This window comes from Carya illinoinensis, chromosome 9 (assembly GCF_018687715.1).
Source record: "Carya illinoinensis cultivar Pawnee chromosome 9, C.illinoinensisPawnee_v1, whole genome shotgun sequence".
NCBI lineage: Eukaryota > Viridiplantae > Streptophyta > Magnoliopsida > Fagales > Juglandaceae > Carya > Carya illinoinensis.
Genome location: NC_056760.1, coordinates 26,148,445 through 26,161,976, shown reverse-complemented (window position 1 = coordinate 26,161,976; position 13,532 = coordinate 26,148,445). Strand labels below are relative to the sequence as shown.

General features: G+C 33.8%; 1 non-coding gene across 1 annotated transcript; it reads right to left on the bottom strand.

Moving 5' to 3' along the window:
• Positions 1 to 8,462: 8,462 nt before the first annotated feature.
• Positions 8,463 to 8,570, bottom strand: LOC122277858. Its single transcript, XR_006229167.1, has one exon. It is a non-coding gene; the product is annotated as a small nucleolar RNA R71 (small nucleolar RNA).
• Between the last annotated feature and the right edge of the window lie 4,962 nt (positions 8,571 to 13,532).

The following is a 13,532-nucleotide window of genomic DNA, read 5'->3' as shown; positions in this document are numbered from 1 at the left end:
CCGTCCTAAATGTCATGCCATCATTACATGGTGTGTTTCCATAGTCAACCCCCTTGAGCCTTCATGAGCCTTTATTGATTCTTTAAACTACATAAACCATGCCCGCTCTAAGCCTGAAAAACAATGAATCTACCGTTGATAGTTTGAGAAAATACTTTGGTGGAGAGTTACATTTAAAAGAGAAAATTGGTTTCATGATGAAACGTATTATGTTTGCTCTATTTGATCAAAGAAAAAGAAGAAGAAGAAAGGAAGTGATTGAAAAAAAAAAAAAAAAAAGAGAAGAAGAGGAAAAAGAAAAAGAAAAGAAAAGAAAAAGAAGTCGCCAAGCGGAATGTGAATTACCTCAAATTTTGTTAAGGGAAGTGTTGGTATTACATCAGTGATTACAGCAATTTTAATGCCACAAGTATGAGCATATTGCCAAGAAAGAGCTATGATTTGAATCATGTGAGTTTCTCTTTTAATGTTCTTTTCACTAAGTATTTTCCCAGTTTGATTTAATTTCCCATATCCAGTTCTTTCTTAACCCTCACCCTGTGGCCTATCATTACAACCTTAATAAAGACCTTTTGATCTTTGATTTTGGTGTTGACTACATTAGTGGAGAGGATTTCTGAAAATTGGACTTATGGGGTTAAGTTTTAAGAGAATTCTTCTGATTTTGGTTGTTCTACTTTTATCTGAGTTTGCAGGTGGTTTGAGGTTAAATTGACTATATCACACACACACTCAAGGTCTTAGCTTTAGGTTGAAGTAAACACCTAACTCTTGCTTGACAAATTGCAAAATTTTTGATTGATTTTCTTGCTATCTTTGATGTTAAAAGAGTAAGATACTAGAGATGAAATCTAAATTCATAAAAGCTTGGTGAGTGATGATACTTCTCTTTGAGGTCGAGTTGATATTGCCTAAACTATCATTTGTTTTTCTTTTTGTTTGAGGACAAACAAAGTTGTAAGTTTGGGGGTATTTGATGGCTTGCAAAATTTCATATTGCAGATTTTACAAGTTCGCTCGAGCGGAGGCTTTTGGCCGCTCGAGCGAATTCAGGCAGATTCAAACGCTCGACTGGAGCGCACATCGTATTTTGACAGATTTTAGGTTTTCCGCCGTGGGACCATATAAAAGGTCATTCTTCACTCTAGAGCCGCGAGTTTTGACTGGAGAACACTCTTTGGGAGAGAAAAACATAGCTAGAGGGATTCAAATCATTTGTTTTGGAGACGGAATTCCAATTTATTGCACATACGTTGGATTCATACACGAGCACGGACGGGAGAAAAGCGTTGAATCGTTCCCTTGAGCTTTTGACGACCAGTTGAGGCTGCAAGGAGGATTTTTCAGTGTTTATTTTCTTCTTCCCATCTTCTCAGAACAATTATAGTGAATTCGTTTATGTTGAATTCCAATTCTAGCATGAGCTAAATTTTCTTCTTTCTAGGAAAACGATGTAACCTAATTCCGAACTATGTTTGTTTGTCCATGCTAATTTAATGAAATTCTCTCTTTGTTTATCTGATTTATTCTGAATTTATTGCTTCTAATTAACTGGCCATTGATTAGATGATTATTAATCTTGTGATTTGCTATCGAAAGAGGGAATCATAGGGTAGATCTTGGATATTTCAGCATAGGTAAGTATAGAGATCGAAAGACTTGTATGAACCTGTGTAGTAATTAAATCATTGGTCTTATTGCGTTCTTGATTATTTAATTTGCATACTCTTGTGTGAATTGATAAACTAGAATCACTTCCAATTGACTATCGAAAGAGGCTTTTGGATGAATTAGAGATTTGCTAATAGACAAAAGAGGTTTAAGTTAAATTAGCTGGATGAGAAAAGCATAGTGAAGAATTATGGTGAAATCGATTTCCTAGAAGTTTTCTTCCCTATTGAATTTGATCTTCAAACATCAGTTTTACTTTCTTTGCTTATTTCTCTTGAGTTGATCTAGTTTTATTTGCTACTACAAAAACCTTAGCGATTCCTCTAGATAAAATTGAGATTAGCATAATTTTGGTATTTGGCAAGAGTACCCCACCAAAATCTTCCCCTCCCACCGGTGATCACCCCCACACGGTTTTTGAGCTTTTTCGGTGCCGTCGTTCCACCTCCGGCCACCACCTCTTCACAGCTTCTTCCCCTACCTCTTGCTGACCTAACCCACCCATTTCCAGCCTCAATCCGTTGCCAGAGTAGCTCCCACGAGCTCAACTCCGTTCAGCCCCTTTTTGGCCTTCCACCGCCGTTTCCAGAGCCACCCACGGCCAAAACTCACTTCGTTTACAGTAACACTGTAAAGGATCGCACGATACAGTAACACTGTCGTGTCGACTCCTTGGTCCCTAGAGTGGCGGGGACTAGAGGATGGCCTAGCCAGGGATGTGCTAGGCGCGAGTACTGGGAATCACTCGTTTAGGTGTCACACATGTAAACGTTACCTGCGGTGTGGCACAGAGCCAGAGTGTGCGGATGATCCCTAGGGGAGATCATGGTGCATGCATAATTGGATCGGTTTTATGGTTTTGGTTACGAGCCATTTTCTGGAAAAATAGCGAGGTTTGGTTTTGAGGCTATGTGATCCATTTTCTGAGAAAATGGTGGTTTCTGTTTTGGGCCATTATCTAGGATAATGGCAAGGAATGGTTTTAATGGTTTTGTTTTTGGGCCAAATGAGTTTTTGGCGTGCGTGGAAAAAAATGTGGTTTTCATGGGACGTGTGTGTTTGCATTCTTTCATGCATATTATTTGAGTTTTATATGTTTTTATCTAGTAGTGTTTGGATTTTACTTACCTATGGCACCATTTTTAGTAACACAGATTTTGGTGCAGAGTTCGAGAAAGAGGAGGAGGCTGAGCCCGAGGATGAGGCTCCGCCGGAGTTCTGAGTTGGAGTTATGCTTTATAGTTGGCTTTGAAACTACATTTGTATTTTGTAATATTTTATTATGTATGTTTTGAATAGTTTTGTATTAAACAATGAAAATTCTGGTACTTAGTTATATGACTTCGCTATCAGCTGCTGTTTCTTCGTGCACATTTGTTGCTTACACACACTTGGCACTCGTTGATAGGGTAGTGGCCTGTGATGTCATCATCCGGACGTCTCGATTTTCCTGTATCCGTGCATGGGGATTTTGAGAGCGTCACAGACTCAATGGTCAAAGAAGAAGAATGGGTTTGTGACGAACATGACTAAAGAGTTGTAAGTGAGTTATACGTGCTACTTAGCAGTTTCAGTACATAATTAAGCTTTCTGTTGTAATTGGATTGAAAATCTCACACTTTCCTTAAATCTATTATGGTATAATTTAATTACGAAAACTGAACAGCTTGGTCAAATTATCATTTTGAAAGGACAACATGGTGGAGAAGATAAATTGGATGGAACCGATAGAGCCCACAAAGCAAGCAACGGCAAAAGTGTTCGGGGAGGTCTTAGGGAGAAGATCAAGATATGAAAAAGAGTTAGGTTAGAATTTGATGCATGTAACATTAGGAAGTGATTAAAGTGGTAACAATAGAGGTGTATTGTCAGAGCATGCACTGTTTTACATGACTCAATTTGAGGCACAAAAGGCAAATGTCTAGGAAATATTGGTAAACCAAGCAAAATTTGATAAATTTATGACATACACAATGACAATAACTTCCCCAAGGAGAGTCGTCGAGGGAGACTCCTGGAGTTATTTAACAGTGGTACACATTACTGATATGGTTGCAGGTAAATATAATTCACTACAACAGAATTTACCTTTTTTTTTTTTTTTTAACGGAAGAAACCATAATCTAAATGAGCAAACCATAAAAAAATATATTTTGCGACTGTTAGAAACAGTCACCACAACCATCACCTAAAATATGTCATAGAAAATAATTGGTGACGGTTTATTGTTTAACTATCATAAAAAGTTTTTTTAGTGACAGTTGGAAGTCTTTTGAGGAATGCAACGTTTGAACATGATTTTTTTTACAGCTGAATTCTATCACAGAAAAGTACATTCAGACGTAAAAATAAATTTTCGAACTTAACCTGACTAATTAATATTCGAACTACAAAAGTTGACGTGTATTGGCTATATTCGAACTACAAAAGTTGACGTATATTGGTTATGTTTCGAACATTTACTATTTACGTTAGAATGTTAGCTGCCTTAGACATTTGAACGTCGTATTTAAATGTTAATGGAAAAGCATTCAAATGTAACAGGTATAGCATTCGGATGTTGGGTCATCGTTTGACCGTTGATAGTTTAATCATTTAAACGTTTAGTTCATTTGAGTCTCTATGTACATTCGATCGAGATGTTTTATATTCAAAAGTGTTATTATGTTTGAACGTTCGTTCTAATGTGAATCAATCTTCAAACGTTGCTAATTACATTCAAATGTACAGATCATAAATAATAATTTTATAAACTAAAAAACTTAAAAATTATATCATATTACAACATAAATTTAACAACTAATAATGTCTTATAGAGTTACAAAATTAGATATTAAAAGTCCTAAACAATGATAATATTGATAATTCTTATTTTTTCTTCTTTTCTTGCCCACTACAATCCTACTGCAGTGACATAACATGTTCTATTTGGACTACATCTTCCCTCTATACTTGTTCTTGGAATTCAATGAGCATTCTTTCCTCCTGGTCTCACGATCACTCTTGCAAACACATTTCTAAATCAGACGGTCGCTCCAAAATAAACTCTAACTCTTGTTATCTTGATCTCATAAAATCAACTTCTTATCATGCTATATCTAAATCTTTGGTAAGATTATTAATTTGTGAAGTTGAGTTCATGAAGGATGAACCGACAATTTAAAGAAGGTCCTAAAACTCTTACAAAACCAGACTTGGTCCTGAGCACTTACATGAATATATCCATCTCACTAGGAGAAGATTCCCCATAAGCTGACTACATCTTTATCATTTTTTCCTGTAATTATAAAGAAAACACACAATAAGTAACATATTAAAAGAAATAAAGATCAAAAATAAATTATTTACATGTTGTACAAAAATAAATTATTCACATGTTGCATAATTTATTTAAAAAATTAACAACGCTTACATAATTAGCTGCTACGACAGGATCTATCCACTCACTATGATCATTAGTATGAATAGTAGCATATACATGAAAAAAAAAATTCAAGATCATCACATTTCTAACAAAGCCACATTAGCAATTTTAAAAAATAACGTTATTATTTAAATAAAAGAATATGAGAATTATGAGTGAATTTATATAAGTTATTAATTATCATTTTATCAGCAAGACGCTGTAATGACTTTGGACTAGAACGATGGTGAATAGTCAAAGCAGCTTTTATTATGTGCATTTCTAGAAATTAAGTTCTACAAAATTAATTAAGAATGTTAATTTTAATATATAATGAATATAAATGTAAATAATTATAGGATATAAATCTAGAATACCTAATAATTTAGAGTTGCGAAAAGATCACAACAATTTCTCCAATTGTCTAACTTCATTTTTTGAAAAGAGGATTGCGTAGCTTCTTCCAACGAAGTAGTCAAGAAATCATCCCTTGTGACGCTGAAATAGTATAGCCAACAATTTTTTCACAGTTCGCACATCTTCGCTATGGCCAAAATTGAAGTCGAATTCATCCTAAGAAATAATATGAAATTAAACTTAGATTAAAAAAATGTACTCTCAACTTAAACTCACCAGTATACGACTTCGAATGTGCTCCTTAATCTCTTTTGACACATCTTGTTATGATCACACATAAAATAAGGCATAAGCTCAAACTAGTGTGCAATTATAGGAGGAAAGCGATGCACTACTATCATCCACTCCCCCAATGCAACTATATGGAATGATTACCTTGATTTTTCCGTACTTTCTATTTTTCTCAAGAGTAATGCCACGTGTTAAGTAACGTCCGCAACATGACATTGCATTAACTAATATAAGTAAAATTATTAAATATAGTTTTTTAGAGTATTAAAATATAATTAATTATCAAAGACAATTCCTTAATGGTAGGTGTCGACTGGTTGTCTGTCTCTTGTGTATTAAATTGTTCATGAGCAAATTCCTCAATTGGGTTGTCCTCAATAGGTTTGAGACTTGGCCAAGGATTTTTCATTGTCATTTTGCTGGCATCTTTGAAAATGACTAATATAATAAAGCAAATTGATTAAAAGAAATTATGAAAAGTGTGATATTATATAGCCACCTGCATGAATAAAGTATATAGTACTTTTTAGATATGGATAATCACTTTATGAATGTCAATACTATATCTAAATGGTACGAAAATAATCCATTCTTAACTGAAGATGAAGAATAAAAGTACTAAATATTTTATTCATATAGGTGGCTATACAATATTACATTTTTCATAATTTCTTCTAATCAATTTCATTTATCATATTAATAATTTTCAAGGATGCCACCTGATGAGTGTGTGAAAGTGCACTTTAAATACCCTATTATTGGACTAAAATGCTAAAATGTGAATAGAAATCATAGGAATTAATGTGTATTCTTAAATTGAATTTCTATTTACGTTCAGATACTCCTAAGTAGTTTTTTTATGTTTAATTTCAGAGTTTATAAAAGAGCAAGTCAAGCCCAGTCAAATTCAAAGGAGGACATTCATAGGGTTTGAGAGCAATTTGGAAGAAAAGAAAAAGAAAAAAAATCATAAAATGAAACCACAAGAAGTCCAAGTTCGAAATTCACTTGGAGACAGTCTGGATGTACTTTATTCTTTTAACTGTATCTTTTTACTCACATATCGGATTGATGCAATTCTTGATGCATTAGAAAGCTATCTTAAAGGGTTACAACTTTTTCTAATAAGGATTTCCAAATTTGAACTCCTGAAAGGCGTACATGGCTACCAAGATAAGTCCTAAAATTTAGACGATTTTTTTATGCAGAAATTAAGAGGACATTAGGGTTTCTTTCCTACCCTATATAAGCATATCATTAGCACGAAATGGAGGAGGGGAAGAGGCACAAGAGGTAGATCTGAAGAGAGGAGAAAATCACTTCCATGGCCACCGTTTACTTCAGTTTTCTCTGAAAATTTTTGCTGTCCAGTATATTTATGGGTAACTAAATTCTCAAATAGGGTTAGGGATGAACCTGCACATTAGATGGTATTTATAATTTATTCTTAATTCATGTATTTAATTTTCAATTGCTAAAACTCTTTTGTTTTATCATTCTCAATTCATCGTTGATGTTTTCTTCTCCGAATAATCACAGAATTTATTATGTTTATGGATTCAGTCATGCTTTTTCTATTGAATGGATTAGTTCTTTGAGTATGTTTGGATCAATTATTTATCTATATTGATTTAGTTTTTTGCTACAATATCGCTCCCTGAGTATATTGTCGTCATTATATTTTCTCAATAGGGATAGTAATTTACGTATTTTAAAAGTGGTGAATGATTTTTCAAAGGGTTAAGTTTGATTTAATTTTGGTTTATAAATCTATACCTTCCGATTGAGAATTTCATAAATTGAGTTCCTAATTGAGTTATCCAATGAATTAAGAATAATTAAAATACCGGATTTGTGTAGGAGATTTCCGATGCTCTACTATTCGTCAAATTTGAGTAATTTTTTCGTTAATCATTTTGCTTCATTTTAATTTATATTTAAAATTAATCTTTGTTTTCCATTACTTATTTAATATTTTTCTTTAGTTTTTTTGTTCCTCTTGCTATTCTTTTAATTTGTTTCCCTGTGAAATCGACACCCAAAGCTGTGCTACAACTACCGCGTTATTCTTTGGGCGTAATCAAAATTTTGGTGCCGTTGCCGGGGAGACGGTAGAAGAATTGTGAGATAGGTTTTCTTTTCAACAGTTTGTAAAGGCGGTAACTTCGTTCCCTTTTTTAACTTGCTGCATCTTTATTTTATTTTCTATTTCTTTTTATAGTTTTTTTAGTGTTGCGTTTTTCTCTACCTTGTATGCACATATATAGAGACGCCTTGGATCGGTTTGCTTGCAGACCTATGTTAGAGTCAGAGTTTAATTTTTCTAATCATTTGTTTGATAATTCTTTTAATTTTGAGAAAATGAGTGAACATGAAGATGAACCCACTAGGACCCTTCAGGATTACCTCTATCCTACACGCATAGTCACACCATCATGCATCATATTTCTAGCTAATATTTGCCAATTGGATTTTAAAACAGGGATGATACAGTTACTTTTTACTTTTCATGGCTTGAAAAATGAAAATCCATATGTGCACATTAGAGAGTTAAGGAAGTAGTTGCGACTTTTCATAGTCAAAATGCAACTGATGACATTGTGAGACTTAAGTTCTTTCCTTTCCCTTTAAAGGATAGAGCTAAGAGTTGGCTATACTCATTAAGACCACAATCTATTGGGTCATGGAATGAGATGACTCATGTCTTATTTAATAAATACTTTCCCCAACATAAGACCAATGTTTTAAAAAGGCAAATCTCCACCTTTGTACAAAAGGACAGTGAGACTTTCTATCAATCTTGAGAGAGATTTAAGGAGCTATTGAGTATGTGTCCTCACCATGGGTATAAGAATTGGCGCTTAGTGAGCTATTTTTATGAGAGACTTACACCTAGAGAGCGTTAATTTGTGGAGATGATGTGTAATGATGAGTTCTTACAGAAAGATCCTGATGGGGCCATAGAATACCTCAATGAGCTTGATGAAAAAGCTCACACTTGGAATGGACCTAGTGCTATTGAGAGCATAAATATGCCACGATCTGCAGGAGACTTAAATGGTGGTGGAATTTACCATCTCAGGGAAGAGGATAACCTAAAGGCCTTTGAGATGCTCACTAGAGAGCTAGAGGTATTAAAGAATAAAGACTTAAAGCCAACACACGTGGCTAATCATGCAGAGTCTTTTGGACCATGTTTTGTATGTGGCTGGGTAGATCACCTTGCCCAAGAGTGTCCCACATTTACTGAGATGAGAGAGATATATGAGAAACAATGTAATGCTTTAGGTATGTACATGAAGCCTGTTGCACCTTTATCTGATACCTACAATTCTGGGTGGTGTAATCACCCCAATTTTAGTTGAAAATCTGAAAACCAGCCACCTGCACAACCCCGTAGATCATATCCTGCACCATATCATGTACCTTCATCTTCTAGGAGCCCCTTAAAAGATACTTTATATGCTTTTATTGAGGCATAGAGTAAAATTAATCAAAAGTTTGAATATTTGATTATGCAGTTTGTTGAAGAAAACAAAGAGATAAAGAGTCATATATCTAAGATAGTGAGCTCCTTGAGTGTGAATGAGCATGACCAGTTTCCTTCTCAAGCTCAATCCACACCCCAAGGTCATCATATGGCACAAAAAAAATCTGAAAAAGGTCAATGCCATTGTGACAAGAAGTGGTAAGTCCTTACACATGCAAACAACTAATAAACCAAAGGATGTTGAAGAGGAACAAAGCAATGATAGTACCGAGTTCTCCAAGGATGCCGAGGTAATCAAGAGTCCAGTTAAGGTACTATTTCCTCAAGCTTTAAAATCTGGTATGCGAATTTGGGATCCTAGTAATAAAATCTTGGAGAATCTCAGGCAGGTAAAGATTAACCTTCCTCTTTTGCATGTTATTAAACAAGTTCCCACTTATGCAAAAGTTCTTAAAGATTTGTATACAGTTAAGAAGAAGCACCATGTTAAAAAGACAGCATTTTTGACAGAGCAAGTTAGTGCTCTAATTGAACAGCAAATTCCTCCTAAGTACAAACAAGGATCCTGGTTATCCAACCATTGCATGTAATATTGGAAATCATGAGTTTGGGCAAGCCTTGCTAGATCTAGGAGCTAGTGTTAATTTGATGCCTTCATTTATTTGCATCTTGGTCTTGGTGAAATTAAGCCTACTTCTGTTGTGCTTCAATTGGCTGATCGTTCAATTAAGAAACCAAGAGGGATAGTTGAGGATGTTTTGATCCAAATTGACAAGTTTTATTATCCTGTTGATTTCTTAATTTTAGACACTCAATCAGTTGTTGAGGCTAATTCTAAGGTTCCTCTCATATTAGGTAGATCTTTCCTTTCTACGGCTAAAGTACTTATAAATTACAGGAATGGGTTGATGAAGCTATCTTTTGGAAACATGACCATGGAGGTCAACATTTTTCATATTGACAAACAGCCAATAGATGACGAGTGCCACCAAACGTACATGATTGACACACTCATAGACAAGAGAGTTCACACAACTCATGATTTTGATCTCCTTGAATATTCCCTTGTGAATTTTGAGTTTGATACTATTAGTGATTTATCTGATGTTATTAATATTTGTGCTGTTTTTTATGAAATTCAGGATCATAGCACACAGGCTTGGCAATAGAAATGTGAGGAGTTGCCTAAGAAAGGTGGAAAACAAATTCCTGTAAGTATGAAAGCACCAAGAGTTAAATTGAAACCTTTGCCTAAGTCTAAAGTCTATAAAGTTAAAATGAAAATGTTTCATAATAAAAATATTCTTAGGAAGAGGTTTAAACCTAATGACCGAATATACTTATATGATTTTGGATTTCACTAGCACCCAGGAAAACTTCGGTCTAGGTGGACTGACCCTTTTTTAGTGAGGAATGTTTTTGTAAATGGGGCGGTAGAAATAAAAGATCCTAAGGATGGTCGGATCTTTAAAGTAAATGATCAACGCCTTAAAGTATTAATTGATAGGCAAGTTCCGGAAGTGGAATACATTCCACTTGTGGATCCAGTCTATCAACCTTGACCACACCACTTAGGTATGTTTTTCTTTATTTATTTTGTTTTGCTTTGTTTTCTCTTATTTTCTTTCTTTTCATTTTTGTTTGCTGTTTTTTCTTTTTTTTTTATTGCAGGATAATTTCATTTCGTCATTTCAGGTTACCATCTTTGGTGCTTAGCGAGCTACCTTCGTCACTCATCAGGTGTATTCTACCATTTTCAATTACTCTCCATTCAATTTTGATTTTTAAACATTGAGGACAATGTTTCTTTAAGTTGGGGGTGGTGGTGCAAATTCAGTATTTAAAATGCTTGTTTGAACTTTGTGGCATATTTTCATGTGTCAATTTTTTTTAATTTGCATCACACGTGCATCATTTTCACATGTGTACTCATTCTTATTCATAGCCATCTTCGTGAATTCACCAAACCCACCATAATCATTTTTGCTAAAGCATTCACAGAACCCTTAATGCACTTATCCAATTTTTGTGGTAAGATGGTGGTTTGACACATGTAGCTTTTTTCTTTACATATGCCCATATCATCCATGCCTCTCCACATTGGAGTATAACCTATATACTGATTTTCTTACCCTTTTTACTTCCAAGTGTATACTAGGTGTGGAATTTGTATTTTGTTTCTTTTATTTTATCATTTTCAATTAAGAAGAAGAAGAAGACGACAGAAAAAAAAAAAAAAAAAAAAAAAAAAAAAAAAAAAAAGAGCACAAGTTGCAAAGTGTTCGATTGAGTGAGCTCCGAAAAAAAAAAAGTTTGGTAGAAATGGAAAGAATACAAAAGTGGCAAAGTGTTTGTCCATCAAATTGTTGAAAAAAGAAAAAAAAGAAGGAAAAGTATTATTATTTGATGATCTGAAAAGTTGGAGAGTACATCAAGTGAGAAGTGTGCTCTATTGAGATATTTAATGAAATTTCCTTTGTATGTACTTGGAAGCTTTTTAATCCCTTTCATCCTTTTTTTTCATATAACCCCAAAACCAAGGCATATTACAACCTTTTGTGTTGACTATTCTGATCCTAAGTAAGCTGTTGGAAAGATTGATAGAAGTCTCATTTGTTACTGTTCCTATCATAAGATCAATGTTTTCTTGTTGCTTGTACATAATTGTCTAATTTTTCATAAGAATGTGTATACACCCATTGTCAACTCCATAGAGAGAGCCCTTACACGAAACACTATTATACCCATGAGTTATGAAGTTGAACCTTTTGCTTGAGATGTTCTTGATGTTGCATATGTCAAGGTTAGTGGTACGATGGTTATGGCTTGGAGAACACACACACTCTGTGGATTGCTATAGGTGGATTGATCTTGATGGGTTATTGGATTCCTTAGATTATTTTGATATATAAATCTGAAAAGTGTGACTTAATGGCCTTTATGTGTGATTTTCTTTGATCTCTTTCGTTGTTTTGACATGAAAATTGTTAGGAACTAGCAATGAGTAAGTTAGTGGGTGTGATGAGTGTGTGAAAGTGCACTCTAAATACCTTATTATTTGACTAAAATGCTAAAATGTGAATAGAAATCATAGGGATTAATGTGTATTCTTCAATTGAATTTCTATTTACATTGGGATACTCCTAAGCAGTTTTTTTATGTTTAATTTTAGAGTTTATAAAAGAGCAAGTTAAGTCCAGTCAAATTCAAAGGAGAAAATTCATGGGGTTTGAGAACAATTTGGAAGAAAAGAAAAGGAAAAAAAAATCACAAAATGAAACCACAAGAAGTCCAAGTCCGAAATTCACTTGGAGATAGTCTGGATATATTTTATTCATTTCACTGTATCTTTTTACTCACATATAAGATTGATGCGATTCTTGATGCATTAGAAAGCTATCTTAAATGACTATAACTTTGTCTCTAATAAGGATTTCTAAATTTGAACTCCTAAAGGGCGTACGTGGCTGCCAAGATAAGTCCTAAAATTTAGGCGATTTTTTATGCGGAAATTAAAAGGACAAAAGGTAGATTTGAAGAGAGGAGAAAATCACTTCCATGCCCACCGTTTGCTTCAGTTTTCTCTGGAGATTTTTGTTGTCCAGTATATTTACGAGTAACTAAATTCTCAAGTAGGGTTAGGGATGAACTTGCACATTAGATGGTATTTCTAATTTATTCTTAATTCATGTATTTGATTTTTCATTGTTAAAACTCTTTTGTTTTATCATTCTCAATTCATTATTAATGTTTTCTTCTCCGAATAATCATAAAATTTATTCTGTTTATAGATTCAGTCATGCTTTTTCTATTGAATGGATTTGTTTTTTCATTATGTTTGGATCAATTATTTATCTATATTGATTTATTTTTTGCTGCAATATCGCTCCCTGAGTATATTGTCATCATTAGATTTTTTCAATAAGAGTAGTAATTTACGTATTTTAAAAGTGGTGAATGATTTTTCAAAAGGTTAAATTTGATTTAATTTTGGTTTATAAATCTAAACCGTCTGATTTGAAATTTCATTAATTGAGTTCCTAATTGAGTTATCCAATGAATTAAGAATAATTAAAATACCGGATTTGTCCAAGAGATTTCCGACACTCTACTATTCGTCAAATTTGAGTACTTTTTTCGTTAATCATTTTGTTTCACTTTAATTTACATTTAAAATTAATTTTTGTTCTCCATTACTCATTTAATATTTTTCTTTAGTTTCTTTGTTCCTCTTGCTATTCTTTTAATTTGTCTCCCTGTAGAATCGACACCCCAAAGCTATGCTACAGCTACCGTGTTATTCTTTGGGCGTAATCACCA